The sequence below is a fragment of the Pogoniulus pusillus genome, chromosome Z (assembly GCF_015220805.1).
Source record: "Pogoniulus pusillus isolate bPogPus1 chromosome Z, bPogPus1.pri, whole genome shotgun sequence".
NCBI classification, from domain to species: domain Eukaryota; kingdom Metazoa; phylum Chordata; class Aves; order Piciformes; family Lybiidae; genus Pogoniulus; species Pogoniulus pusillus.
Genome location: NC_087309.1, coordinates 117,224,431 through 117,251,160, shown reverse-complemented (window position 1 = coordinate 117,251,160; position 26,730 = coordinate 117,224,431). Strand labels below are relative to the sequence as shown.

Here is a 26,730-nt window from a genome sequence, read left to right as displayed (position 1 = left end):
GTACCCATCCAGTGGTCCTCACCCCTCTAACCCCTGTGCCACCAGCTGGGAGACCTGGATGTGGTGTGGGACAGTGCCAAAGGCCTTGCTCAGAGCCAGCTCAATGGCATCAGTTGCCATCTTGTGATTCTATGAATTCTTTAACTCTTTCTGGTTTATGGCATTTCTGAGCACACTCAGGCTGGGATCTACGTGGAAAGAAACTCAGGCTGGACTCCAGGCACTGAGGAAGGTTTTTCTGGAGCTGTTACAGCTCAAATGAAACAGGGAGGAAAAAAAAGAAAAAGAAAAAAAATATTCCCAGAGCAAGGAATTGTAATTCTTAGAAGAAATTACCAAATTCATTACTTGTAGAGCAAAGCAGTCCCAATGATTCAAGCTGTCATCCTGACAAAGGCAAAGAAACGACTTCTTTTTTCCCTCTCCTTGATCTCATTTTAATTGGAACTGGTCCCAGCTGAATCAGATCCCGAGCAGCCTGGCCCCTACCCTCTGTCCTTGAAGTCATTTTAAGCTGGGACCTATTTCCACATTTCCAGCCTTGCCTCCTGACAGCAGGCCAGGGGTCAATCTACCTTTACCCAAAGGCACTTTCCCATAGGTCAGAACTTTCCATGTTTCACAGTGCAGGGGGAGTTAATGGAGCAACACAGCCCCTAAGAGGGGCCAGGTACAACTGGTGCCCTGCTAGCAGACCTGGGATGATATTCCACCTTCATGGCAAACATGACCCATCCTGAGTTTTCTTCCACATCTTCCACAAACACCCAGACCAGGAGCATGCAGTTAGGGGCTGAGGATACACCAAGCTCCATCCAGATGGACCAGCAGCACCACAGCCACAACAGTGAAAGGTGGGGAAGAGGAGCCAGCTCTTTCCAGAGAAGCTCATACCTCCATGGCTGGTAGAGATTACAGAACTGTTTTGGCTGGAGATGGATTTCAAGATCATAGAGTCCAAATGTTAACCCAGCACTGCCAGGTCACCTCTAAACCATGCCCCTCAGCATCACAGCTACACAGCCCTCCAGGAATGGGGATTCCACCACTGCCCTGGGCAGCCTCTTCCAAGCCTTGACAACCATTTTGGAGAACAAATTATTCCTCAAGTCCAACCTAAACCTCTCTTGGCACAACTTGAGGCTGTTTTGTCCTACCACCTGTTCCTTGGCAGAAGAGACCAACACCCACCTGGCTCCAGCCTACTCTCAGGGAGATGTAGAGAGCCAGAAGGTTTCCCCTCAGCCTTCTTATCCCCAGGTTCAACACCTCCAGCTCCCTCAGCTGCTCCTCCCCAGCCTTGTTTTCCAGACCCTTCCCCAGATTTGTTTTCCCTATTGGGACCTCCTCAAGCCCCTCAATGTCCTGCTCAGAGTGAGGAGCCTGAAACTGAACCCAGGATTCAAGCTGTGGCTTCACCAGTGCTAGGTTCAAGGGGACAATCCCTGCCCTGCTCCTGCTGATCCCAGCCAGGCTGCTGGTGACCTTGGCCACCTGGGCACACCTTGGCTCATCTTCAGCTGGCTGTTGATCAGCACCCTCAGGTCCATTTCTGCCACTTTGCCCCAAGCCTGGAGCACTGCAGGGGATCACTGTGACCCAAGCGCAGGACCCAGCACTTGGCCTGCATTCCACCTGCTTCACTTCACTTACATCTCAGGGTCTGGAGATGATCTGCACAACTTCCTTTAGGAAGGGATTTAGGAGGAGGGCTTCAGAAGTCCCCAGGGGCAAGCAGGCTGTACACTGGGATTAGATCAGGCTTTCAGTCTTAGTGTACATAACTAATTGTTGCAGGTTTATCAGGTAGTGCATAATTAATGCTGTTGTAACATCGGGTGTAGCCAAGAACTGACTTGTGCAAACAATCCAAGCAGCTGGGGCAGATGGACACCAACCATACTAGCCCACAGCATTGTTTGCTCTTCCCTGAATCTGCATGGCAGAGAGGGACCTGGGGGGACTGGTTGGTAGCTGACAGGAGCCAGCAGTGTGCCCAGGTGGCCAAGAAGGCCAAAGCCATCCTGGCCTGGATCAGGAAGAGTGTGTCCAGCAGGAGCAGGGAAGTCCTTCTGCCCTATGCTCAGCACTGCTCAGGCCACACCTTGAGTATTGTGTCCAGCTCTGGGCTCCTCCATTGCAGAGAGCTGCTGAGGTGCTGGAAGGTGTTGAGAGCAGGGCAGCAAGGCTGGGGAGGGGCCTGGAGCACAGCCCTGTGAGGAGAGGCTGAGGGAGCTGGGGGGGTGCAGCCTGCAGAAGATGAGGCTCAGGGCAGAGCTCATTGCTGTCTACAACTGCCTGAAGGGAGGCTGCAGCAAGGTGGGTTTGGGCTCTTCTTGCAGGCAACCAGCAACAGAAAAAGGAGACACAGCCTCAAGTTGTGCCAGTGGAGGTACAGTCTGGATGTTAGGAGAATGCTCTTCCTAGCAAGAGTGACTGGCATTGGAATGGGCTGCCCAGGAAGGTGGTGGAGTCTCCATCTCTAGAGGTGTTTAAGAAGAGACTGATAGATTGGACTCGATCTTAGAGGTCTTTTCCAGCCTGGTTAATTCTGTGATTCTGTGATGAAGCTGAAACACATCTGAGCCACTTCCCTGGGAATTCATTTGGACTCCTCCAGCCTTCCATCAGCCAGTTTGGGAGCAGTGGCTCAGCGCAGCAGTACTGCTCCGGTGAGCAGCCCCCTCAGCGACACCAACCTACTCAGCCACCACTTCTCACACCAGTAGGCAAGCTCATAGCAACACTTCAGAAAGCTTTTTTTTCCCCTCGAGTTTCCCTGCTCGTTCCCTTCCTCCCAGGAGCACCCCGAGGATGAGAGCCATGTAGCAGGGCTGCTGCAGCGGCGTGGGCTGGCCAGCTTCCTACGGAGATGACTGCGGTGTATAATATAGAAACTGAGCTGCTTGTTCCAGGCACAACCACGCTGGCTGCTTTTTAAAGACAGGCTTAGCTCGGGCAATGCAGGAACAAGCAGCACTAATTCCCACTGCAGCCTCCAAAACAGGGGCCGGGGGGGGGGGGGGGGGGTTGTTGGGAGGGAGATTTGGGAGCTTGTCCTGTTCCTGACCCCGGTCCCGGGCACAGGGAGTGCCCACAAGGTCACCCTGGCACCTTTCAGTAGGGCTGAAATTGGCTGCTTTAAATCCTCACATGCAATTCCACCTGGAAAACCCTCAAAGCAGATCACTGTTTAATCTTGCCCTGGCATGGGTCACAGGATGCCAGCCATGGCTGCCCAGTGCCAAGCCTGGGCTGCACTGGTACAAGGAGGACAACATCTTATAGAATCACAGGATCATTTCAGTTGGAAAAGAAAGACTTTCATGGTCACCAAGTCGCAACCATTAATTAACTCTGCCAGGGCTGGTGCACCTCTGTGTCTTTGAAACCCCTCCAGGGATGGGGATTCGACCACCTCTATGGGGAGCCTGTTCTGATGTTTAAGAACACTTTAAGTGAAGAAGTGTCTTCTAATGTCCAACCTAAACCCCTCCTGGTGCAATTGGAGGCCAATTCATCTTGTCTTATCACATCTTTTTTGGGAGACCAATCCCCACCTGGCCCAAACCTCCTCTCAGGGAGCTGCAGAAACCCAAAAACTCTCCCCACAGCCTCCTCTTCTCCAGACAGAACAACCCCAGGTCCCTCAGCTGCTTCTCACCCTTGTTCTCTAGAACCTTCACCAGCTTCATTGCCCTGGACCTAGTGCTGGACAGGCTCCAGGACCTTCTTGGAGCAAGAGGCCTAGAAGTGAACCCAAGGTTCGAGCTACCGCCTCAGCAGTGCTGAGCACTGGGCGGGGGACAACCACTTCCCTGCTTGGCTGATCACACTATTGCTGACACAAGCCAGGATGCTGTTGGCTTCTTGACCACTATTTACCACATACACACACACACCCAAAGAGGCAAACAAAAAAGACAGCAAAGGAATAATCAGTAGCAAAACCAAGGAATGCAGTGATAAGTCTTTCACATGGAAAGCCGCTGCTGGCGCATGGAGGAGTTCACGTTTCAGCCTCCATTGACAATGGAGCAGGAGCAGATTTACATGACAAGGATGGAGGCAGAATGAACTGTTGTGGCCTTTCCATCAGAATCATAGAATCAGGCAGGGTTGTAAGGCACCACAAGCAGCCAGTCCCAACCCCCCTGCCATGCCCAGGGACACCCTACCCTAGAGCAGGCTGCACACAGCCTCAGCCAGCCTGGTCTTAAACACCTCCAGCCATGGGGCCTCAACCACCTCCCTGGGCAACCCATCCCAGCCTCTCACCACTCTCATCACCAACAACTTCCTCCTCACATCCAGCCTCACTCTCCCCACCTCCAGCTCTGATCCATTCGTCCCTTTCACTTCCTGAGAGCCTAAAAAGTTCCTCCACATTTTTTTTGTAGCCCCCTTCAGATCCTGGAAGGCCACAAGAAGGTCACCTGGCAGCCTCCTCTGCTCCAGCCTGCACAGCCCCAACTCTTTCAGTGTCTCCTCACAGCAGAGCTGCTGCAGCCCTCTAAGCATCCTCGTGGTCCTTCTCTGGATACGCTCCAGCCCACAGCCCTCTTGTCCCTGGAGCTCCAGAAGTGGATGCAGGACTCCAGGTGGGGTCTCAGCAGAGCACAGTAGAGGGGAGAATCCCCACCCTGGCCTTGCTGGCCACACTTCTCCTGATGCAGCCCCCGATCTGGTTGGTATTCTGGGCTGCAAGTGCAGAGCTTCTCTCTGCTCCTGTGGCAGTCACCGAAACTACGAGCTCAAAAGCAATCATTAAACCCCACTGAGAGATGGACTCACTTGAGGCATCTACCAAAAGATCCCAAAAATTCCCAACCCAGAAAAGCAGCAAGAAATAAATCAGGGAAAAAAATAAAGGAAAAAAAGTAATCACACTATGGTTAAAAGGAAAAAAGGATATGTGGAAAATTCATGGAAATGTGAGGGTTCTAAAAGGCAAAGAAAAGGAAGAGGAGAAAGAAACGGCACTGAAAAAGTCAAACCCAGAGCTGGTGACTGATGAGGACCTCCAAAGGAATCCATTAAATCCAGCAGAATTAGTTGTGAAGGAAGGCAGGATTTAAGCACGCTGGGAATAGAGAATTAGACAATCAGATCATTAGAATCAGTAAAATTGGAATTGAGTCCCCGTGCTGCCGATGAGATTAAACACTGAAGGGGAGGAGAGAAACTCGGCCGAAAGAGACTGACCACGCCTAAAAAGCAACGGCCCCCACTATCACCTGCCTTAAAACCCCTTAAGGACAGAGATCTCAGCTCGGCCAAGCACATGCTTAAATAGAGCATTTTAACGTCAAAGGGAAACTTAGTGGTGTGGCAGCGCCTTAATAAAGGGCAAAAGGTCAAAGGCAGTAGCAGCTCGAACAGCGGGACAGAAACCTCAGGTAAATACACCAGCTGGAGACTAAAAACACAGTTCCAATCAGCCAGAGGAGTTTCCTGGAATCAGATCTATTTAAGTGACTTCTCTTCTTTCCCTCTGACAGCTGTCAGGACTGCAGGACAAAGGCAGATGCCTCTGCACAGTTCTTTGCCCACGTTTCAGAGTCATAGAATGGTTTAGGTTGGAAGGGACCCCAAAGCTCAGCCAGTTCCAAACCCCTTGCCATAGGCAGGGGCACCTCCCACTAGAACAGGTTGCTCAAGGCCTCATCCAGCCTGGTCCTGAAGACTTCCAGGGAGGTTGTGAATCACAGAATGTGATCAAAGACCTAAGATCACATTTGGTGCTTCTGTGCTCCACAACCTCCCTGGGCAACCTGTGCCAGTGTCTCATCACCCTCACTACAAACAACTTCTTCCTCACATCCAGTTTCAGTCTCCCCTCTGCCAGTTTAAACCCATTCCTCCTCATCCTGGCATTACAAGACCTTTAAATACCCTAGCCCAGCCTTCCTCTAGGCCACTTCAGATACACATTTGGTCACATTTTGAGGATGAATCTCATACTCAAACCAACTCCACACTCGTGAGGTGAGAGCCAACACAGCCCCAAGCGTGGCTGCCACTGGGGTGACACCAGGGAGGGCAGCCCAAGCATGGTCCTCACTGCTCACTCTCACCTGTGACTCCTTCTTGGGGGACTATATTAGACATAAATTTGTAACACAGACACACACAAAAATCCCATTAACTAATCACAGAATCAGTCAGGGTTGGAAGGGACCACAAGAATCAGCCAGTTCCAACCCCCCTGCCATGCCCAGGGACATCTCACACTAGAGCAGGCTGCCCACAGCCTCATCCAACCTGGCCTGAAACACCTCCAAGGATCAGGCTTCCACCACCTCCCTGGGCAACTCATTCCAGGCTCTCACCACACTCATGCTGAACAAATTCTTCCTAACACCCAGGCTGAATCTACTAATTTCTAGCTTTGTTCCATTCCCCTCAGCCCTATTACTCCCTGATAGCCTAAGAAGTCCCTCCCCAGCTTTCTTGTAGTCCACTTCAGATACTGACAGGCCACAAGAAGGTCACCTGGGAGCCTCCTCTCTCCAGACTGCACAGCCCCAACTCCCTCAGTCTCTCCTCACAGCAGAGCAGCTCCATCCCCCTGATCATCCTTGTGGCCCTTCTCTGGACCCCTTCCAGCACCTCCATATCCCTCTTTTCCCATGGGCTCCAAAATTGGATGGTGGTCGACTGGTGAGACAGGTGCATGGAAACCCAAATTACCTTGGTGGGAATCAAAGCTCAGCAGACCATGTTTTCCTGTGGCCAAGTAGTACACAAGGCCGGAAAAGGGATCTCTGCTCCAGATATAAAAGGATTTGGGATGAGCATGGGTTGTCCCTTCTGCATACACTGTCAGAGCAAAGCCAAGCAAGAGTGGTCCTTGAAGGTACAATAGAATTGTTTTGGCTGGAAGTAACCGTTAAGATCGAGCCCAGCCATGAACCCAGCACTGCCAAGTCACCACTAAACCACATCCCTCAGCCACACATCTTCACAGCTTTGAAACACCACCAGGGATGGGGACTCCACCACTGCCTTGGGCAGCCTCTTCCAGGCCTTGACAACCCTTCCAGTGAAGAAATTGTTCCTAATGTCCAACCTAAACCTCCCCTGGCACAACTGGATGCTGCTTTCTCTTGTCCTATCACTTGTTTCTTGGGAAAAAAGACCAACCCCCAGCTGCCTTTAACCTTCTTCCAGGAAGTTGTAGACAGCCACAAGACTCCTTCTCAGCCTTCTTTTCTCCAAGCTGAACAACCCCAGGTCCCTCATCTGCCCTTCACCAGCCCTTTTCTCCAGACCCTGCACCAGCATCATTGCCCTCCTCTGGACATGCTCCATCTCCTCAATGTCTTATGCCAAGGTCCTTCAAAAGTTGGAAAGTAAGATCACACCAACACATGACATTGCTCAGGTCACACCTGCATCTAGACTGGCACCTGGATGATAATGGCCACACCAGCAAAGACCCAAGGGTGGCCACAAAAACCATATGCAACAGAGCAGGAGCCTCTAAATGTGGGGCTGCAAGACCCAAACACTTTATCATCCTGAGAAGCAGGTGAAGAGGTGACCCCTACCAGCAAGGTGCTGGGAGTGACAAGTCACCCTTGTGACAAGGGCACAGCAACATCCCCCCCTCTGCAAGTCAAAGCTAAAGAAGTTCAACCTTGAAATGAGATAGCATCTCCCCAGAGTGAAAGCAATTAAATGTTGGCACAAGGTATGGGAGGAAGGGGGGCTGGGGAGGTGAGGTTCACCATTGCTTACAGCCGTTAAAACAGAATGAACAGGCTTGTAGGCAACCCAGCCTTTTGTGTCTGCAGGAGGATGAGCTGCAAACACTTCCCTGCAGTTGCATTTTCTGCAACACCTCCCACCTGGGGAGGTGGAAAGTTTCTGAAGCATTATTTATGCCTCCAAAAAGGCCTGGATGGTAGGAGGACAGCAGGGTTATACTAAAAAAAAAAAAAAAAAAAAAAAAAAAAAAAAAAAAAAAGGAAAAAACCTAAGTGAAAGGACTGAAACCCAAGTTCTGCAAGCGCTGTGTGAGGTTCATCTCAAATTCAGACCCTTCAAACTCAAATATCCAAAGCAAAACCAGCACCTTGCAAGACATGTGCCTGCTCTGTGTCCCAGATTCAATGCAGGTTGAAAATTAACCCCATTTTGGAGGTGTCTGTCCCACCCTGTTTTGTGGGAGGTGGCTCAGGCCAGACACTTTTAGATGCCCAAGTGAGGGCAAAGAAATCGCAACACACCAAAACAGCTTTGACTCCACGTGAGCTGCCTCACACCACCTGAAAAATCAAGAGGAAATTTCAGCTGATACTGCCGGTTTGGGCATTTTTGCCTCATTCAGCACCCAGGAGGCAGAAGCAGAGTGAGAAGCTACTCCAGGACCTGCAGTCTGGTCCTCACATCTCTAATATAAAGGAAAAAATGCCCCAGAGTTCTACTCCATGAAGCACTAAACCTAAAGAGCTTGAGGGTGGCTTCAAGTCCTGCACCCTTCTAAACGTGAGCAAACAAACTGGGATTTCAGCCCTTAACACGCTGAGCTCATCTTGAGAAGGGACAGGACTGAGGTGACCCTGACTTTTCTCTGCTTTGTCTCCAAGCCCAGGCAGAGGATCACAGCAGCGGTCTCCCAACCACAGGAAAATCAACAGCACCCGGGTTATCACCTATTAACCTCTCATCTTTGACCGAGAGGGGGAACGCTGAAGCTCACCTGCTGAGTGTGAGATTTATCCTCAAACTATTACGTGCAGCTCCAGCCTGTGACACCCTCGCTACAGTCCTGACCTTTGTTTCACGACAATCCTTTGCTCACACACCTCCAATATGGTTTCCTCATCACCTTCAACCTGATAGACCTTCATCCATCCGAAAGTAAAGGGCACTGCGAATCCGAAACTTAGCTGCATTCCTTGGTCACGTCCCAGGTGGTGAACAAGACGTCACTGTCCCCAGGCCGTGTTCTGCAGGAGGCTGGGCTCCTGCTGCAGCCCAGGAGAGGGAGAAGCGCTCCACGCTTCCCAGGAAGTTCCCAGCGCTGGGTAGGATTAGATGTGCCTAATTAACAGCGAGGAGCAATCAATGCAGAGCTGAGTGCCGGGACCGAAAGCCCTCTCAGCAGTACCTAAGTGGTGTTATCGCCAAAACCAAGCCAGCTGCTTCATCAAGAGAAAAGCCTGACACTCCACGTCACCTTCTACAGCCACGACATCCCCCAGGCACGCAGAGACAAGATGGACTTAAGGCATGGGTAGCAAAGGTACATCCAACGCCTCGAAAAAGCTGAGTGCTGAAGAGCAAACTCATGGGGATCCCTCTCCCCTAACCCACTCCACACCCTGGGGACAAACAAAGCGCTGTGCAGGGACAACCTGTCTGAGCTGCTAGGACTTAGGGGTTCTCTTTCTGGTATTCACACTACACCAGCCAGAGATAAATCTTCCCCAGGCGCTGCGTTCACTACACATGGAGCATGTTTGATGCCATTAAAGCCTGGACCATTGCCACCTGCCATCTCCAGCGCATGTGCTCAGACCCGAGAGGGAAATAAATCACGAGGAGCAGATAAATAAGGAGTAAATAAATATGAGCAAAAGTAAAAGCAGCCTGTCTTGGTGGCGGGGGGGGGGGAGAGGAAGAGAAGCAGGTTTCCCTTTCTGGACGTGAATATGGGAGTGGGTGACCTGGTGGACAGGCTGACAGCAGCTCGGCTGTGAGCAGACGGAGCGGTGCAAGCCCAGAGGTCTCTATGTATGAACACACAAAGCACGTATATAAAGCAGGTATATACACTTAAAGCACACACACACACACACACACATATATAAGAAGAACCTATACAGATACATAAACCTGGAGAGAAGCCAATGTACATGTACTCGCTCGTCTTCCCGGGTATCAAACAGAGCCGCAACCCTCCCCGTTCCAAGGAGGGGGTCTCCGGCAGGCCAGGGGCCGGGCTGGGCTGGGCTGAGTCCCGGGGAAGGGCGAGGTGACACCGGCACTGGCGGGCGCTTCCAGGGACGGCTATCCCTACGCAGGCGGGTCCCGGCGAGCTCTTCACCGCCGATCCCACGGTCCGGTCCCGCATGGGGCAGCGAACCCGCCTCATCTACCTCCCCCGTAACCGATCCGCCAACAAAAACCCACCGCCGTCACTGGGCTCAGCCCGGAACACCGGCTCGCCGCCGGGGAAAGCGGGAGCGGCGGCAGGGCAGGGCGCGGCGCGGCCAAGGAGTGCAGCGGGGAAGGGGGAAGGGGAGAAGCAGTGGAGGGGCCGCACTTACCGGGATCGCTCCGCTCCTCAGCGCCATGGGCCGGCGCGGCCCCGCGCACCGGCACCGCACGCCCGCCCCCGCCGCTGACGTCACCCACCGGCTCCGCCGCTGCGCGGGGGCCACCTGCCGGGGGAGGGGGTGGGGAGGGGGCGAGTCCCACGGGAGCTGCTGGAGGGGGTCCTCTTCTCTCTCGCTGTACCCAAGAGGGGACGCCTGCGGGGACCCACTTCCCCTTCACCGTCCCCGGCAGGAGACGCCTGAGGGGACCCGCCCCCCCCCCCGACTACCCCCGGCAGGAGACTCCTGAGTGGACTCGCTTCCCCCTCACCGTCTGTGGCAAGAGCCGCCTAAAGGACTCCGACCCCCCACACCACTATCCCCGACAGGACACTCCTGGGGGGATCCGCTTCCCCCTCACCGTCCACGGCAAGAGCCGCCTAAGGGAATCCGGTCCCTCTCTCACTATGCCCGGCAGGACATTCCTGGGGGGATCCGCTTCCCTCTCACCGTCCGTGGCAAGAGCCTCTTGAGAGAATCCGGTCCCCCCCTCATTATCCCCGACAGGAGACGCCTGAGAGGACCCGCTTCCCGCTCACTGTGCACCGCAAGAGCCTCCTGAGGGAATCCGGTCCCCCCCTCACGGAGCCCGGCAGGAAGAGCCGCTTGTGGGAATGCGCTTCCCCCTCACTATCTTCTGAAGGAGCCGCTTGAGCGGATCCGTCTTCCCTTCGCTGTCGCCTGTAGGAGACCCCTCGAGGGTATCCATTCTTCCCCGGCTACCCGCTCACTGGCCCCACGAGAAGCCGCCTGAGGGGTTCCGCTTCGCCCTCACCATCCCCTGCGGGAGACGCCGGGGAGGGTCCGGTCCCCCCTCGCCCTTCCCAGCAGAAGATGCCTGAAGGGAATCCGCTCCTCCCAACTACTCCCCGCTGCCCTCGGGAGGTGCTGTCTGAGGGGACCTCATCCCTTCGCCGTCCCTCCGAGAGGCTGCCTGGAAAGAACCGAACCTCCCGGATACTAGCCGCCGTGCCCTGGGACAAGCTGCCTGAGGCCACCAGGTCTCCCTTCACCGTCCCCGGGAAGAGCTTCCCGAGCTGTCGTGTTTGTGTGCGTGTGGGTATCCCACTCAGCCCCGCTGAGAAGCTTCCTGAGGGGGTCTAAGGGATCTGGTTCCCTCCTCACCATTGCCCCTGTAAGGAGCTACTTGAGAGGATCCGGTTCTCTCCTCACCACAGCCCTGTGAGAAGCAGCTGAGGGGATCTGGTTCCCTCCTCCTCACAGCCCTGCGGGAAGCAGCTGAGGGGATCTGGTTCCCTCCTCCTCACAGCCCTGTGAGATGCAGCTGAGGAGATCTGGTTCCCTCCTCACCACAGCCCTGTGAGAAGCAGCTGAGGGGATCTGGTTCTCTCCTCACCACAGCCCTGTGAGAAGCAGCTGAGGGGATCTGGTTCTCTCCTCACCACAGCCCTGTGAGAAGCAGCTGAGGGGATCTGGTTCCCTCCTCCTCACAGCCCTGCGGGAAGCAGCTGAGGGGATCTGGTTCCCTCCTCCTCACAGCCCTGTGAGAAGCAGCTGAGAGGATCTGGTTCCCTCCTCACCACAGCCCTGTGAAACGCAGCTGAGAGGATCTGGTTCCTTCCTCACAGCCCTGTGAGAAGCAGCTGAGGGGATCTGGTTCCCTCCCCACAGCCCTGTGAGATGCAGCTGAGGAGATCTGGTTCCCTCCTCACCACAGCCCTGTGAGAAGCAGCTGAGGGGATCTGGTTCCCTCCTCACCACAGCCTTGTGAGACGCAGCTGAGGGGATCTGGTTCCCTCCTCACAGCCCTGTGAGACGCAGCTGAGAGGATCTGGTTCCTTCCTCACAGCCCTGTGAGACGCAGCTGAGAGGATCTGGTTTCCTCTTCACTACAGCCCCTGTGACAGACTGCCTGAGGGGATCTGGTTCCTTCCCTTCCATAACTCTTATGAGAAGATCCTAAGGGGATCTGGATCCCTCCTCACCACAGCCCTGTGAGACGCAGCTGAGGGGATCTGGTTCCCTCCTCACCACAGCCCCTGTAAGGAGCCACTTGAGGGGATCTGGTTCCCTCCTCAACATAGCCCCTATGAGAAGCTGCCTGAGGGGATCTGGTTCCCCCCTACCATAATTCCTGTGAGAAGCTCCTTAGGGAATCTGATTCCCTCTTCACCATAGACCCTGTGAGAAGCTGTCTGAGGGGATCTGGTTCCCTCCTCACCGCAGCCCCTGTGAGAAGCTGCCTGAGGGTATCTGGTTCCCTCCTTACTGTAATTCCTATGAAGAGCAGCTGAAGCAGGATCTCTCCTCACCACCCCACCTCAGGGCCTCCCTCACAGTGGCAGGTAAGTGACCTGAGGTAAATGTTCTCTCTGTGAACACTGCCACCATCCCTGCTGGGTTTTCTACCGCTCCCCTCTCATGGCCAGTGTGAATTTTGATGATTAATATGCATCCTGTGACAAGCCACCTGTGAGATCTGCTTCTTTCCCCAGCATACTGGTAGGTCTCCTTCTGCTCCAGGGAGCACTGGAGCACAGCAGCATGCTGGTGTCTGTCTACTGCTGAGATCTGTCCAAGAATAAAGGTGTGATGGATTTTGAATAGTATCTCAGGCAACTGATGTCAGTCCAAAGAAAGGTGTGATGGATTCTGAGCAGTGTCCCAAGGGGCTGAGGTCTATCCCAGGAAGGGAGGTGTGATGGATTCTGAGCAGTGTCTCAAGGGGCTGAGGTCTGTCCCAAGAAGGAAGGTGTGATGGATTTTGTGCAGTGCTCCAAGGAGCTGAGGTCTGTCCTGAGAAGGAAGGTGATTGATTTGGAGTAGCATCCCAAGGAACTGAGGTGTGTCTTGAGAAGGAAGGTGTGATGGATTCTGAGCAGTGTCTCAAGGAGCTATGGTCTGTCCCAAGAAGGAAGGTGTGATGGATTCTGAGCAGTGTCTCAAGGAGCTATGGTCTGTCCCAGGAAGGAAGGTGTGATGGATTGATGGATTCTGAGCAGTGTCTCAAGGAGCTATGGTCTGTCCCAAGAAGGAAGGTGTGATGGATTCTGAGCAGTGTCTCAAGGGGCTGATGTCTGTCCCAGGAAGAAAGCTGTGATGGATGTTGTGCAGTCCAAGGAGCTGAGGCCTTTCCATGCCCAGCACAACATACTGAGCAGCCTTAATATAAACCAATTCACCCTGCACTGTATTTACAGTGTGAAGGAACAATTAAAAGAAGCTGCTTCAACAGTCTAAGTGGAGGAAGTGTGATAGTTCGATAGTTATTGATCACCTCCAGACAAGCTTTGTTAGAGCAAGAGGAAATGAACCTCCTTCATCTTCTGCTGGGAAAATAGTCATGGAAATTAAACCCCCAGGGAGTTACACAGGGGGGAAATGGAGGTGTGTAAACAATTTTGGTGGTATAGCAATCTCTAACAAGATCACTCCACGTTAAAATGAACGTTCTCAGCCATGAGCAAGAGGGTACTGAATTGGTGCTTATGCCTGGGAATGCAAGGGGAAAACAATCAGAGAGAAGAGGAGCAGGAGCATTAAGAGTAATTGATAAAATCTCCCAGGGAAACTGATTTCATGTGCCCTGCATTGCTGTGAGCTTAGGTGGCACTTCCCAGTGCCTCTCAAAGACAAGTGTAGAGGTGATTCACAGAAAATCACAGCATAGAATTGTGGAATCACTTTAGCTGGAAGAGGCTGAGGGACAATGGTTTGAAATTAGAGAAGAGCAGATTTAGGTTGGATGTTAGGAGGAAGTTCTCTATCATCAGGGTAGTGGAATGTTGCAACAGGTTGCCGGGGGAGGTAGTTGAGGCCCCATCCTTGTAGGTACTCGAGGTGAGGCTTGACAGGGCTCTGGGCAACCTGACATAGTGAAGGATGTCCCCTTGAGTGCTGTGTCCAGTTCTGGGCTCCTCCATTGCAGAGAGATGTTGAGGTGCTGGAAGGTGTTGAGAGCAGGGCAGCAAGGCTGGGGAGGGGCCTGGAGCACAGCCCTGTGAGGAGAGGCTGAGAGAGCTGGGGGGGGTGCAGCCTGCAGCAGAGGAGGCTCAGGGCAGAGCTGATTGCTGCCTGCAGCTGCCTGCAGGGAGGCTGTAGCCAGGTGGGGTTGGGCTCTGCTGCCAGGCACTCAGAAACAGAAGAAGAGGACACAGTCTGAAGCTGTACCAGGGCAGGTTCAGGCTGGCTGTCAGGAGGAAGTTGTTGTCAGAGAGAGTGATTGGCATTGGAATGGGCTGCCCAGGGAGGTGGTGGAGTGGCTGTGGCTGGAGGTGTTGAAGCCAAGCCTGGCTGGGGCACTTAGTGCCATGGTCTGGTTGATTGGCCAGGGCTGGGTGCTAGGTTGGACTGGATGATCTTGGAGTTCTCTTCCAACCTGCTTGATTCTATGATTCCATGATTATATGGTTCTAAGGCATGACCCATCAAAACTTGTCCCATTAACTGTCCTGGATTGGTGTTCAGCAGTCAGGTTTCCGCCAGAGCAGCTGTCAGCTTTGCCCAGCTCCAATGCCAAGGGCCATATGGGAATGGAAAATAAATTAGAATCCCAGCTGTGGGCTGGGACCATCCTCTGCATCCGTGCTGGCTGAGAGCAGCCTGGGGATTTGAGGGCTTTTCTGAGCCTGTTTATCAAGTAGGCCAGCCATCTCCCTCTTGCAGTGAAGCAGTTGGCGTATGCCCACGCACACAGACATTAAAGTGGGAGGAGTGACTGGCACACTGCCAGGCTGAGCTGCCATCCAGTCAGACCTGGGCAGGCTGGAGAGCTGGGTCCACATCCTCTGCCATGCTGGGATTCTGGGATTCTGTGGCTGGAGACAGAACAGTGTTAGCAAGACAAGTATTCTGCGGTGAGTTGTAATGGCGTCATTATGTGGCTGAGGTGACATCCACACCTGGGCAGGGTGCAAGCCCCCAGTAGAGGCTGTATCACAGAATCAACCAGGTTGGAAAAGCCCTTCGAGGTCATCAAGTCCAACCTATCACCTAACATCTTCTGATTCTCTAACCCATGGCACTAAGTGCCTCATGCAGCCTCCTCTCAAACACTTCCAGGGATGGGGACTCCACCACCTCCCCAGGCAGCCCATCCAATGCCAGTCACTCTCTCTGACAACAACTTCTGCCCAACCTCCAGCCTGAACCTGTCCTGGCACAGCTTGAGGCTCTGTTCTCTTGTTCTATTCCTGGTGGCCTGGCAGCAGAGCCCAGCCCCACCTGGCTACAACCTCCCTGCAGGTGGTTGCAGACAGCAATGAGCTCTGCCCTGAGCCTCCTCTGCTGCAGGCTGCACCCCCCCAGCTCCCTCAGCCTCTCCTCACAGAGCTGTGCTCCAGGCCCCTCACCAGCCTTAGTGCCCTGCTCTCATCACGTTGGATGATTGTCACCTCTATGGATTTCAGCTTCTTTGGCTGTGGAAGGAGTGAGTCAGGTTCTGAATAAAATGTAATTAGGGAATAAAAAAACCTCCTCTCAACAAAAATGAGAAGTGCTAGGATGAGGGCCAGTTGCTTTGAGCTGGGACAAGGGAGACTGAGGCTGGAGATCAGGAAGAAATTCTCTCCAGTGAGCATGGTGAGACACTGGCACAGGTTGCCCAGGGAGGTTGCGGAGCACAGAATCACAGAATGTAATCTTTGATCTTTGCTCACATTCTGTGATTCTGTGCTCTGCAGCCTCCCTGGAGGTGTTCAGGACCATGTTGGATGAGGCCTTGATCAGCCTGGGCTAGTGTTAGGTGTTCCTGCTTGTGGCAGGGGGGTTGGAGCTGGATGATCTTGAAGGTCCCTTCCAACCCAACCCATTCTATGAAGTGCTGGACAAGGAGACAACAGAGAAACTCACCCTCTTCTGGAGGGTATTTGTGCTTTTGCCTGGCTCACACAGGGAAGGGAGAGAGGATTAAAAACCATGTGGAGGCAGGGTGAAAATAAAAGAGATTCTTATAGCTCCCATTATTGGCAGACGCTCCGGGCAGCACTGCTGCCTGCTTTGATCAAGTGCACCCAGCCCCTCCTCACCAATCACCAGGAAATTGATATAAACACTCAGGCAGCTTTTTGAGAGCTTTGCCTTGAAAGAAGCAACAATTCCTTGTCCACGGAGATGCAGTGCAGGGCTGTGATTATCTATTCAGGCTCTGTAGTGTTTAATTAAGTCACTTATTATGTTTATCATCCAGTCTCTTTTCAGCCTGCCTTCAAAATGCTCACCCTTGCACCCACCTGATGCCAGGAGTGTTAGCGTTCAGGACTGACCCTGCTGAGCTGCCAGTACTTGTTGCTAGGGTGGTTGGTGTGAGAGCTTCTCCCTGACACCGTTCACAGCACTGCCAGAGTTTGTCATTCACCCAGCGCCACTCCAGGGATGGCCGCCAAAGTCCCGTGGGACACTGAGTGCTGCCCTGGTTTCCTAAACAGCCAGTAACAGTCAGGCTCTTCACCAAACCCAAACTCTTATTGACCAAATTAGCATCCACCCCTTAATGAAAATCACAGAATGCCACGCCGTGGTGACTGTGGGAAGGGACCTCTGGAGATCATCCAGTCCACCCCCCCCCCCGCCAAAGCAGGGGCACCCAGAGCAGCTTGCCCAGCAGCACAGTGCCCAGGAGGGGCTGGAAGCTCTCCAGAGAAGGAGACTCCACAACCTCTCTGGACAGCACCCTTACAACAAACAAGTTTCTACTCCTGTTCAGATGAAAAGTTCCTGGGTTTCAGTTTGTGCTTGTTGCTGCTTGTCCTGTCACTAAAAAGTCCTGGTCCCCCACCCTTTAACACTCGCTGAGCATTGATCAAATGCCCTCTCAGGCTGCTCTTCCCCAGGCTAAACATCCTGGAGACAGGGATAAATAACTCCGGGCTCAATAGCCCCAGGGCTCTCTCAGCCTTTCCTCCTCACAGAGCTGCTCCAGTCCACTCAGCAGCTTTGTACTTTCTGCTGGACTCTCTGCAGTGCCTTCTTGTCTCTTTTGAACAGGGGATCCCAGACGTGGACCCAGGACCTCATATGTGTCCTTGGATGACTTGCTGGCCACACAGTGCAGCTGAATGCACCCCAGGAGACCACTGACCTTCCTGCCCATGAGGGAACACTGTTGGCTGATGGGGCATTGACCTCCTCCAGCTCTCCCAGGTCCTTCCTTGAAGAGCTGCTTTCCAGCAGATCATCCCTCACTTGTCCTGGTGCAGGAGGTTGTTCCTCCCCAGCTACAGGACCCTACACTTGCCTTTGATGAAGTTTATGAGGCTCTTCTCCATCCAGCTTTCCAGACAGTCCAGTTACTTAGCCTAAACATTTAGGAAGTCTAATCATGAGTTGCTGAAATAAGTGTGCTGCACTGACCTGAGTGCTTACAGGACAAAGGACTCTTCTAAGTCATCTGCCAGACAGGACAAAGGACTCTTCTAAGTCATCTGCCAGACCTGAACTTGGCAAAGGTGGTGAACTGACACAATCCAGCCTGGCACTGTCTTTCCCACTGGGTAAGGGTTGCTGTGTCTGTTAGTGACCTGCGGTAGCACACCCTGGGATGAAGCATTGACGATGATTCCACAGATCCCTACATAACAAACAGAGAATAAAGTCTCTTTTTTTGTCATAGAATTAGATAAAATGAAGAACTGATGTAGAAGTGGCCACATCCCAGAGGTGCTAAGATCAGCTGTGGTGCTTTGAGAGCAGCTCAAAGTGGCGTTCCCCAGGGATCTGTACTGAGTCCAGTGCTGTTTAACATCGTTGCCAATGACATGGACAGTGACGTTGAGCACACCTGCAGCAAGTCTGCCAGTGACACCAAGCTCTGTGATGTTCTGGACTCACTTGAGGGAAAGGATCCATCCAGACAGGTCTTGTCAGGCTGAAGAAGCAGGCCAGTGACAATTACATGAGGTTCAACAAGTCAAAGTGCAAGATCCTGCAGCTGGGTTGGGCCAACCACAGGTACAAATCCAGACTAGGTTGCTGAGTGGGTTGAGAGCAGCCCTGAAGAAAGAGCCTTGAGGGTATAGAGTGCTGAGCAGCTCTCCAGGAGCCAGCAGTGCCTTCATGCAGCCCAGCAGGCAGCTATGTGCTGGGCTGCAGCTGGAGGAGTGTGGGCAGCAGGACTAGAGAGTTTGTGTCCCTTGGCTCTGCTTTGCTGAGACTTAATCTCCAATCCTGGCACAGTGCTGGTGTCCCCAGCAGAAGAAGGACTCAGAGTTGCTTGAGTGAGGCCAGAGGAGGCCAGAAAGATGATACAAGGGCTGGAACACCTCTGCTGTGAGGACAGGTTGAGGGAGCTGGGAGTGTTCAGCCTAGAGAAGAAAAGACTCCTGGGGGACCTCAGAGCTGCCTGCCAGTAGCTGAAGGGATCCTGCAGGAAGGCTGCAGAGAGACTTGTCCTGAGGGTGTCTAGAGACAGGCCAAGGGGCAGTGGTTTGGAGCTGAGGAAGAGCAGGGTGAGACTGGAGCTGCGGAAGAAGTTCTTCAGTAGGAGAGTGGTGAGACTCTGGAACAGGTTACCCAGGGAGGTGTTGAAGTCCAGGCTGAATGAGGCCCTGAGCAGCAGAGTCTAGCTGAGAGGTGTCTCTGCTCATGGAGGGGGGATCAGAGTAAAGGATCTCTGAGGTCACTTCCAACTGGAGCCACTCTCTGATCCTATGATCTAGGACCCACATCCAAGGATGGAAGGTTGCACATCAGGGAAGGGGATTTAGCAGAGTCAGGTCTCACATCCAAGGCAGCAACAAGAGAGCAGTTTCCTGCCTCAGAAGCCTCCACTCCCAGCCGCAGGCACCACATCACCAAAGTTTAGCTTCCTCAGCACTTTGAGCTTGCAGCCCAATTCTGTTCCCTCAGCTGCACTATTAATCAGCAGGCTGCAAATTAGGTTGCTCTAACCCATGTACCTTTTTGTGTTTTCAGCTGAAAAGAAGATAAATTGGTGCATAGTAAACAAGTCCCAGCTTTAAGGGAGAAGGAGGCAACTGGTGCAGTGGAGCAAGGGGTGCTACAGGGCCAGGATAGCCAGAAGCTCATGGGGAATGGCCTCATCCAGGCTGGACCATCATTTCTTAGTATCATACAATTGTTTTGGTTGGAAAAGAGCTTTAAAACCATCCACTCCAACCATCAACCCAACACCACCATGGACATCAAACCATGTCCCCGAGGGCCATAGGCACAGGTTTCTTGAACACCTCCAGGGATGGGAACTCCACCACCTCCATGGGCAGCCTGTGCCAGTCCTTGACCACTCTTGCAGTGAAGAAATCTTCCCTAGTCTCCAACCTAACCTTCCCCTGGCACAATTTCAGGCCATTTCCTCTTGTTCTAATACCTGATAGGAGGGAGAAGAGACCAACTCCCCACCTGCCTCCAACTCTTCTGCAGCTTCTTTCAGGAAGTTGTAAAGATCAATGAGGCCTCCCCTCAGCAGAAAATGTGAGAAGCTGGGCCAGAGCTGCTCTTCCACCTCCACATTTCCTGTTCAAATAACGTTTGCCTTCACAAAGGTCTGTGTATAATCCTAGATCCAGTGCAGAACACACTAGTTGGGCTCATGGAAAGAGACAAAAAATGTGTTATTAATAATTAATATTACCCTTTTTTTCCCCCCCTGCTTGGAGGGGAAAAGCAGCTTGTTGGATGTGATCAGCCACTGGAATGGGCTGCCCAGGGAAGTGGTGGAGTTGCCATCCCTGGGGGTGTTCAAGCAAAGCCTGGCTGGGGCACTTAGTGCCATGGTCTGGTTGATTGGCTAGGGCTGGGTGCTAGGTTGAACTGGATGAGCTTGGAGCTCTCTTCCAACCTGCTTGACTCTGTGATTCTACGAAACACAGTAAAGCACTGCTTGAGTGTGGCCTGGCTGCATCAGGCACAGCAGCTCTGCTGAAATTACCCTGTTTGCACTGATTCCATCAGGGAAGGATGGATTTCCCACGGGGATGTGTGACAGTCAGTGTGTGATTGGCTGCCCTGGACTCGCATTGACGTAGAAAAAATAAAGTGGAAATGAAACCCAGCAGGACAGGGAAGTGCTGTGAGGGCCAGGCTGGGGAAATTAAACCACTCTAACTCATGGTGCCCGCTCCCATTTCTCCCCAAAGGGTTAGAAATCAAAGAGATGCCTAAATGTTGGAGCCTGAACAGCAGCTTGGCAGGCAAGCCCTGGCTGGTGGGGACATGCTGGTGGAGTGAAGCAGCTCTCCACACTGCTCACCCTGCAGCAGCTGTCTGCACCCACGGTGTTTGTGGTGCTCCAAAATCTCCATCAATGCAGTGCCCTTCCCCTTGCCCCTGCACCTGAGGAGGTAAAAAACAAGCACATGTCCTTTGGAGCAGGCACCACACCTTCCTCTTGACCATGGCAAGTCAAGGGTTTGAGTTTATGTCTCTTAGAAGGAACTGGGGCTATTTAGTTGAAAAAAGGAGGAGGCTGAGGGGAGACCTCATTACTGCCTACAGCTACCTGAAAGGACATTGTGGTGAGCTTGGTGCTGGTCTCTTCTCACAGGTAGAGGTAGCACAAGGGAGGTTCTTCTGCCCCTGTGCTCAGCACTGGTCAGGCCACACCTTGAGTGCTGTGTCCAGCTGTGGGCTCCTCTATTGCAGAGAGATGTTGAGGTGCTGGAAGGTGTTGAGAGCAGGGTGACGAAGCTGGTGAGGGGTCTGGAACACAGCTCTGTGAGGCTGAGGGAGCTGGGAATGTGCAGCCTGGAGGAGACTCAGGGCAGAGCTCATTGCTGTCTACAACTACCTGAAGGGAGGCTGTAGCCAAGTGGGGATGGTCTCTTCTGCCAGGCACCCAGCAACAGAACAAAGGGACACAGTCTCAAGATGTACCAGGGCAGGTTCAGGCTGGATGTTAGGAGGAAGTTGTTGTCAGAGAGAGTGATTTGCATTGGAATGGGCTGCCCAGGGAGGTGGTGGAGTTGCCATCCCTGGAGGTGTTGAAGCCAAGCCTGGCTGGGGCACTTAATGCCATAGTCTGTTTGATTGGACAGGGTGGATGAGCTTGGAGGTCTCGTCCAACCTGGTTGGTTCTATGATTCTAAGAGGAAATGACCTCAAGCTGCAACTGGGTATGTCTAGTCTGGACATTAAGCAAACAAAAATCATTATAAGAGTGTCCAGGGACTGGAAGGGGATGCCCAGGGAGATAGTTGAGTCACCAATCCTGGATGTGTTTAAAGGTCATTGGACGTGGTGCTTGGGGATATGGCTTAGGGGTGAACCTTGTAGAGAACGGGGTTATTGGTTGGACTTGGTGATCCTGAGGGTCTTTTCCAACCTGAATGGGTACAGAGCTGTCTCTATGGCCACACAGCTACCTGTTTGCCCACCTCACCCTGCCCACAGCATCAGTGAGACCCTGTTTTCAGGCACAGGCTGTTGCTGGAAGCTGGAACATCAACCAAGGACGCACCAGTGAGCTGTCCACTCCTAGCATTTGCCTCTTTGAAATGGGAATGCTTCAAAGGAGGAACTTGTAGAATCATAAAGGCTGGAGGACACCTCCAAGATGATTCAAGCTCCACCATTACTGAATGTCAGAGTACAAGACCTACCAGGCATAAGTGAAGTATGGCTCCAGACAGCTCAGTTCCTCCAGCGCTCTGTGAGGAGTGGAGGATTAGATGGAGGAGGAAGAGTCTGAGATACTTCAAGAGCTGTGCTGAATGCAGGATTGGATAACATGGCAGAAGACAGCATGGATCAGCCTTTTGGAAGAATGATCCAGCAGCTCAGCAGCTGTGACACCCTGGCATCAATCTCCTGGGGACGAGGCCATGTGATGACAGTGGTGTCAGCAGCACAACTTGTCTCCTTTCTGTTTGTTGTACATGATGGTTCACCAGCTTGTGCCTGCAGAGCCTGTCCCAGCTGATCTCCCTCCATATCACCACCCCACCCACCCACCCAGGCCTCAGCACCCTCTTTCATAGACTCATAGAATCAACCAGGTTGGAAGAGACCTCCAAGCTCATCCAGCCCAACCTAGCACCCAGCCCTGGCCAACCAACCAGGCCATGGCACTGAGTGCCACAGCCAGGCTTGGCTTCAACACCTCCAGCCACAGCCACTCCACCACCTCCCTGGGCAGCCCATTCCAGTGCCAATCACTCTCTCTGCCAACAACTTCCTCCTCACATCCAGCCTAGACCTTCCCTGGCACAGCTTCAGGCTGTGTCCCCTTGTTCTGGCCCTGGCTGCCTGGCAGCAGAGCCCAACCCCACCTGGCTACAGCCTCCCTGCAGGCAGCTGCAGGCAGCAATCAGCTCTGCCCTCAGCCTCCTCTGCTGCAGGCTGCACCCCCCCAGCTCCCTCAGCCTCTCCTCACAGGGCTCTGCTCCAGGCCCCTCCCCAGCCTTGCTGCCCTGCTCCCAACACCTTCCAGCACCTCAGCAGCTCTCTGCAGTGGAGGAGCCCAGAGATGGACACAGCACTGCAGGGGTGGCCTGAGCAGTGCTGAGCACAGGGCCACAAGAACCTCCCTTGTGCTGCTGCCCACACTGCTCCTGAGCCAGCCCTGGATGCCATTGGCTCTGCTGCCCACCTGGGCACTGCTGCCTCCTCTGCAGCTGCTCTCTCACAGCACCCCCAGGGCCCTCTCTGCCTGCCTGCTCTCAGCCACTCTGGCCCTCTTGTGCCTGCAGTGCTGCTTGGGGTTGCTGTGGCCAAAGTGCAGAACCCTGCCCTTGGCCTTGTTCACTCTCATCCCCTTGGCCTCTGCCCACCCATGCAGCCTGTCCAGGTCCTTCTGCAGGGCTCTGCTCCCCTCCAACAGCTCCACAGCTGCTCCTAGCTTAGTGTCACCTGCAAGCGTACTGATGCTGGACTGATCAGGAGTTTCCATCCTGTGATCACAGAATTATAGAACCACAGAATGGTAGGGGTTTGAAGTGGCCTCCAGAGATCATCCAGTCAAACTCCACTGCTAAAGCAAGGGCACACAGGAGCACATCCATCTGGGGCTTGAAAGTCTCCAGAGCAGAAGACTGCACAACTCTGGGCAGCCTGCCCCAGGGCTCTGTCAGCCTTACAGTGAAGAAGTTTTAATTCATGCTGAGGTGGAACTTCCTGAGTTCCAGCCTGAATCCTTTGCCCCTCTATTGTAGGACACCACCAACATGAGCCTGGCCCCTTCCTCTTGCCCACCACCATTCAGATATTTGTAAACATTGATCACATGCCCTCTGGGGCTGCTCTTCTCCAGCCTCAGCATTCCCAGGACTCTCAGCCTTTCCTCAGCAGACAGATGTTCCAGTCTCTTTGACATCTGTTTACTCTCCACTGCACTCTTTCCAGTAGTTCCCTGTCCCTCTTGAGCTGGGAACCCCAGAACTGGACACTATCCCCAAGGTGTGGTCTCAGCAGGGAAAAGATTGCTTTAGATAGAAGAGTTTGGCTTGGACTTAGCTAGATAGCAAGATGCTATTTTTCCTTGCACAGCTCTGTGAGACCATGTCACATTTTACATGACCCTTGGCCAGTTTGGTTCCTGTGTTATCGTGTGACATAGGATCATAGAATCAGCCAAGGTTGGAAGGCACCACAAGGATCAGCCAGTTCCAACCCCCTTGCCATGGCCAGGGACACCCTACCCTAGAGCAGGGTGCACACAGCCTCAGCCAGCCTGGCCTGAAACACCTCCAGCCATGGGGCCTCAACCACCTCCCTGAGCAACTCATTCCAGCCTCTCACCACTCTCATGGTGAAGAACCTCCTTCTCATGACCAGGCTGAATATCCCCTCTTGGACATGGAAGACCTGGGAGGGAAATATGAAAGCACTGCAAGCAAAGGTCATATGAAATGGGCCAGCTTATTTAAACTATATTCTTACACTGAAAGGTTGGACTACTCCACTCTGCTGAGAGCCCACCTGGAGTCCTGCATCCAGTTCTGGAGCCCCTGGGACAAGAGGGCTGTGGAGATGCTGGCAGGGGTCCAGAGCAGGGCCAGGAGGATGCTGAGAGGCTGCAGCAGCTCTGCTGTGAGCACAGCCTGAAAGAGTTGGGGCTGTGCAGGTTGGAGCAGAGGAGGCTCCCAAGTGACCTTCTTGTGGCCTGCCAGCATCTGAAGTGGGCTATAAAAAAGCTGGAGAGGGACTTTTGAGAGTGTCAGGGAGTGGCAGGGCTGGGGGGAATGGAGCAAAGCTGGAGGTGGGGAGAGTGAGGCTGGAGGTGAGGAGGAAGTTGTTGAGATGAGGGTGGTGAGAGGCTGGGATGGGTTGCCCAGGGAGGTGGTTGAGGCCCCATGGCTGGAGGTGTTTGAGGCCAGGCTGGCTGAGGCTGTGTGCAGCCTGCTCTAGGTTAGGCTGTGTCCTTGGGCATGGCAGGGAGGCTGGAACTGGATAATCCTTGTGGTCTCTTCCAATTCTCACTGATTCTGTGATTCTATGATTCTATGATCCCTGAGGTCCCTTCCAACCTGTTATTCTGGAGCACAAGCCCTGTGATTAGCAGCTGAGGGAGCTGGGGTTGTTCCGCCTGGAGGCTCAGGGCAGGCATTATTGCTCTCTACAGCTACCTGAAGGGAGGCTGTAGCCAGGTGGGGTTGGTCACTTCTCCCAGGCACCCAGTGACAGAACGAGGGGACACAGTCTCAAGCTGTGCCAGGGCAGATTCTCAAAGGTTCTCTCAAAGGTCTTTTCCAACGTGGTTAATTCTGTGATTATTTGATTCTGTCACAGCACAACTGGCATTGAGAACACAGCTTTTGCTTTCCCAAACTCTCACCAATTTGGCATTGACTTCCTTGAAGGTTTCTTTTTTCTTCTCCATCTGCCATATTAAACTGACCCAGAACTGCCAAAGTGAAGGGGAAAGAGGAACCCTCCCTCATGTGGTAGGCAGCCACCTTTGTAGGTCCTTGGGATGAGTCATCAGAACTCCCTGGTATGGGGTAGGTCCTGCTGGAGCAGATGTTCTCTGCACACTCACATTTCCTAGCATCTTCCACCTCCTGTCCCAGTCTGGAGGAGTCCTGGGTGTGGGGGGGTTGGATTCTCTGGCACAGAAGTAGGGCACAGATGGTGTCAAATGCACAGGCTACTTCTATTGCACACACATGAGGATAGGGAAGGATGAGGAGAGGGAAAGAGAAAGAGAGATGAGGGAGGAAAGAAAGGAAGAAAGAAAGAAAGGAAGAAAGAAAGAAAGGAAGAAAGAAAGAAAGGAAGAAAGAAAGGAAGGAAGAAAGAAAGGAAGGAAGAAAGAAAGGAAGGAAGAAAGAAAGGAAGGAAGAAAGGAAGGAAGAAAGGAAGAAAGGAAGGAAGAAAGGAAGAAAGAAAGGAAGAAAGAAAGGAAGAAAGGGAGAAAGGGAGAAAGAGAGAAAGAGAGAAAGAGAGAAAGAGAGAAAGAGAGAAAGAGAGAAAGAGAGAAAGAGAGAAAGAGAGAAAGAGAGAAAGAGAGAGAGAAAGAAAGAAAGAAAGAAAGAAAGAAAGAAAGAAAGAAAGAAAGAAAGAAAGAAAGAAAGAAAAAGAAAGAAAGAAAGAAAGAAAGAAAGAAAGAAAGAAAGAAAGAAAGAAAGAAAGAAAGAAAGAAAGAAAGAAAGAAAGAAAGAAAGAAAGAAAAAGAAAGAAAGAAAGAAAGAAAGAAAGAAAGAAAGAAAGAAAGAAAGAAAGAAAGAAAGAAAGAAAGAAAGAAAGAAAGAAAGAAAAAGAAAGAAAGAAAGAAAGAAAGAAAGAAAGAAAGAAAGAAAGAAAGAAAGAAAGAAAGAAAGAAAGAAAGAAAGAAAGAAAGAAAGAAAGAAAGAAAGAAAGAAAGAAAGAAAGAAAGAAAGAAAGAAAGAAAGAAAGAAAGAAAGAAAGAAAGAAAGAAAGAAAGAAAGAAAGAAAGAAAGAAAGAAAGAAAGAAAGAAAGAAAGAAAGAAAGAAAGAAAGAAAGAAAGAAAGAAAGAAAGAAAGAAAGAAAGAAAGAAAGAAAGAAAGAAAGACCTCCATGTAGAGAGAGGAAAGGTCACTCCGGAGTCATTCAGCGACCCTAGAGTCCATTTGAAGAGACTGTGTGAGGAGTGCTCCCTGCAGGTTGCAGCTTCTCTTCTTTTCCCTGTCTGCCTCATTGAACACGCAGGTTCTTCTGAGAATCACCTAGCACATTCCAGGGCACTTAGCCAGGCCCACTGGCCAGTGGTGTTGGGTATGCTGGGTGTGGTAGGGGGTTTCCAGAGTTGAGCCCCCTTTGTCTGGCCAGTTTCTCTGGAATGATGGCTGCTGTTGATAAATCAGGAGATGCCAGACTGTGGTTGGCTCAGAGTCACCATCACCTGGCACAACAGAAAGCCTTCACCTCCTATGTGTGTTAGGTGACAGGAGCTCAGTTCCAGGTGTGGTGGTCTTTCAGTCCATACAAGCTCAGCAGTCAGGCAGGTGGTCCCACGGTAGCAGGCACAAGCTCACCCTGCATTCTTTGTCTGTTTTCTTGTCCAGCTGTTGCATACTGGGGAGCTCC

The 26,730-nt window shown here is 52.6% G+C and overlaps 1 protein-coding gene across 2 annotated transcripts in view; it reads right to left on the bottom strand.

Annotated features, from left to right (window-relative positions):
* The window catches only part of MAPK4 (mitogen-activated protein kinase 4), a 132,761-nt gene that overhangs the window by 84,549 nt on the left and 21,482 nt on the right, over positions 1-26,730 (bottom strand). The window contains exon 1 of one of the 2 annotated variants that reach the window (XM_064176676.1): positions 10,281-10,351. The exons of the other annotated variant lie outside the window; for it this stretch is intronic. The gene's annotated coding sequence lies outside the window, so the exon portion shown is untranslated. Of the gene's footprint in view, positions 1-10,280; positions 10,352-26,730 lie in introns of those variants that run through there. 2 annotated transcript variants of the gene reach the window in all.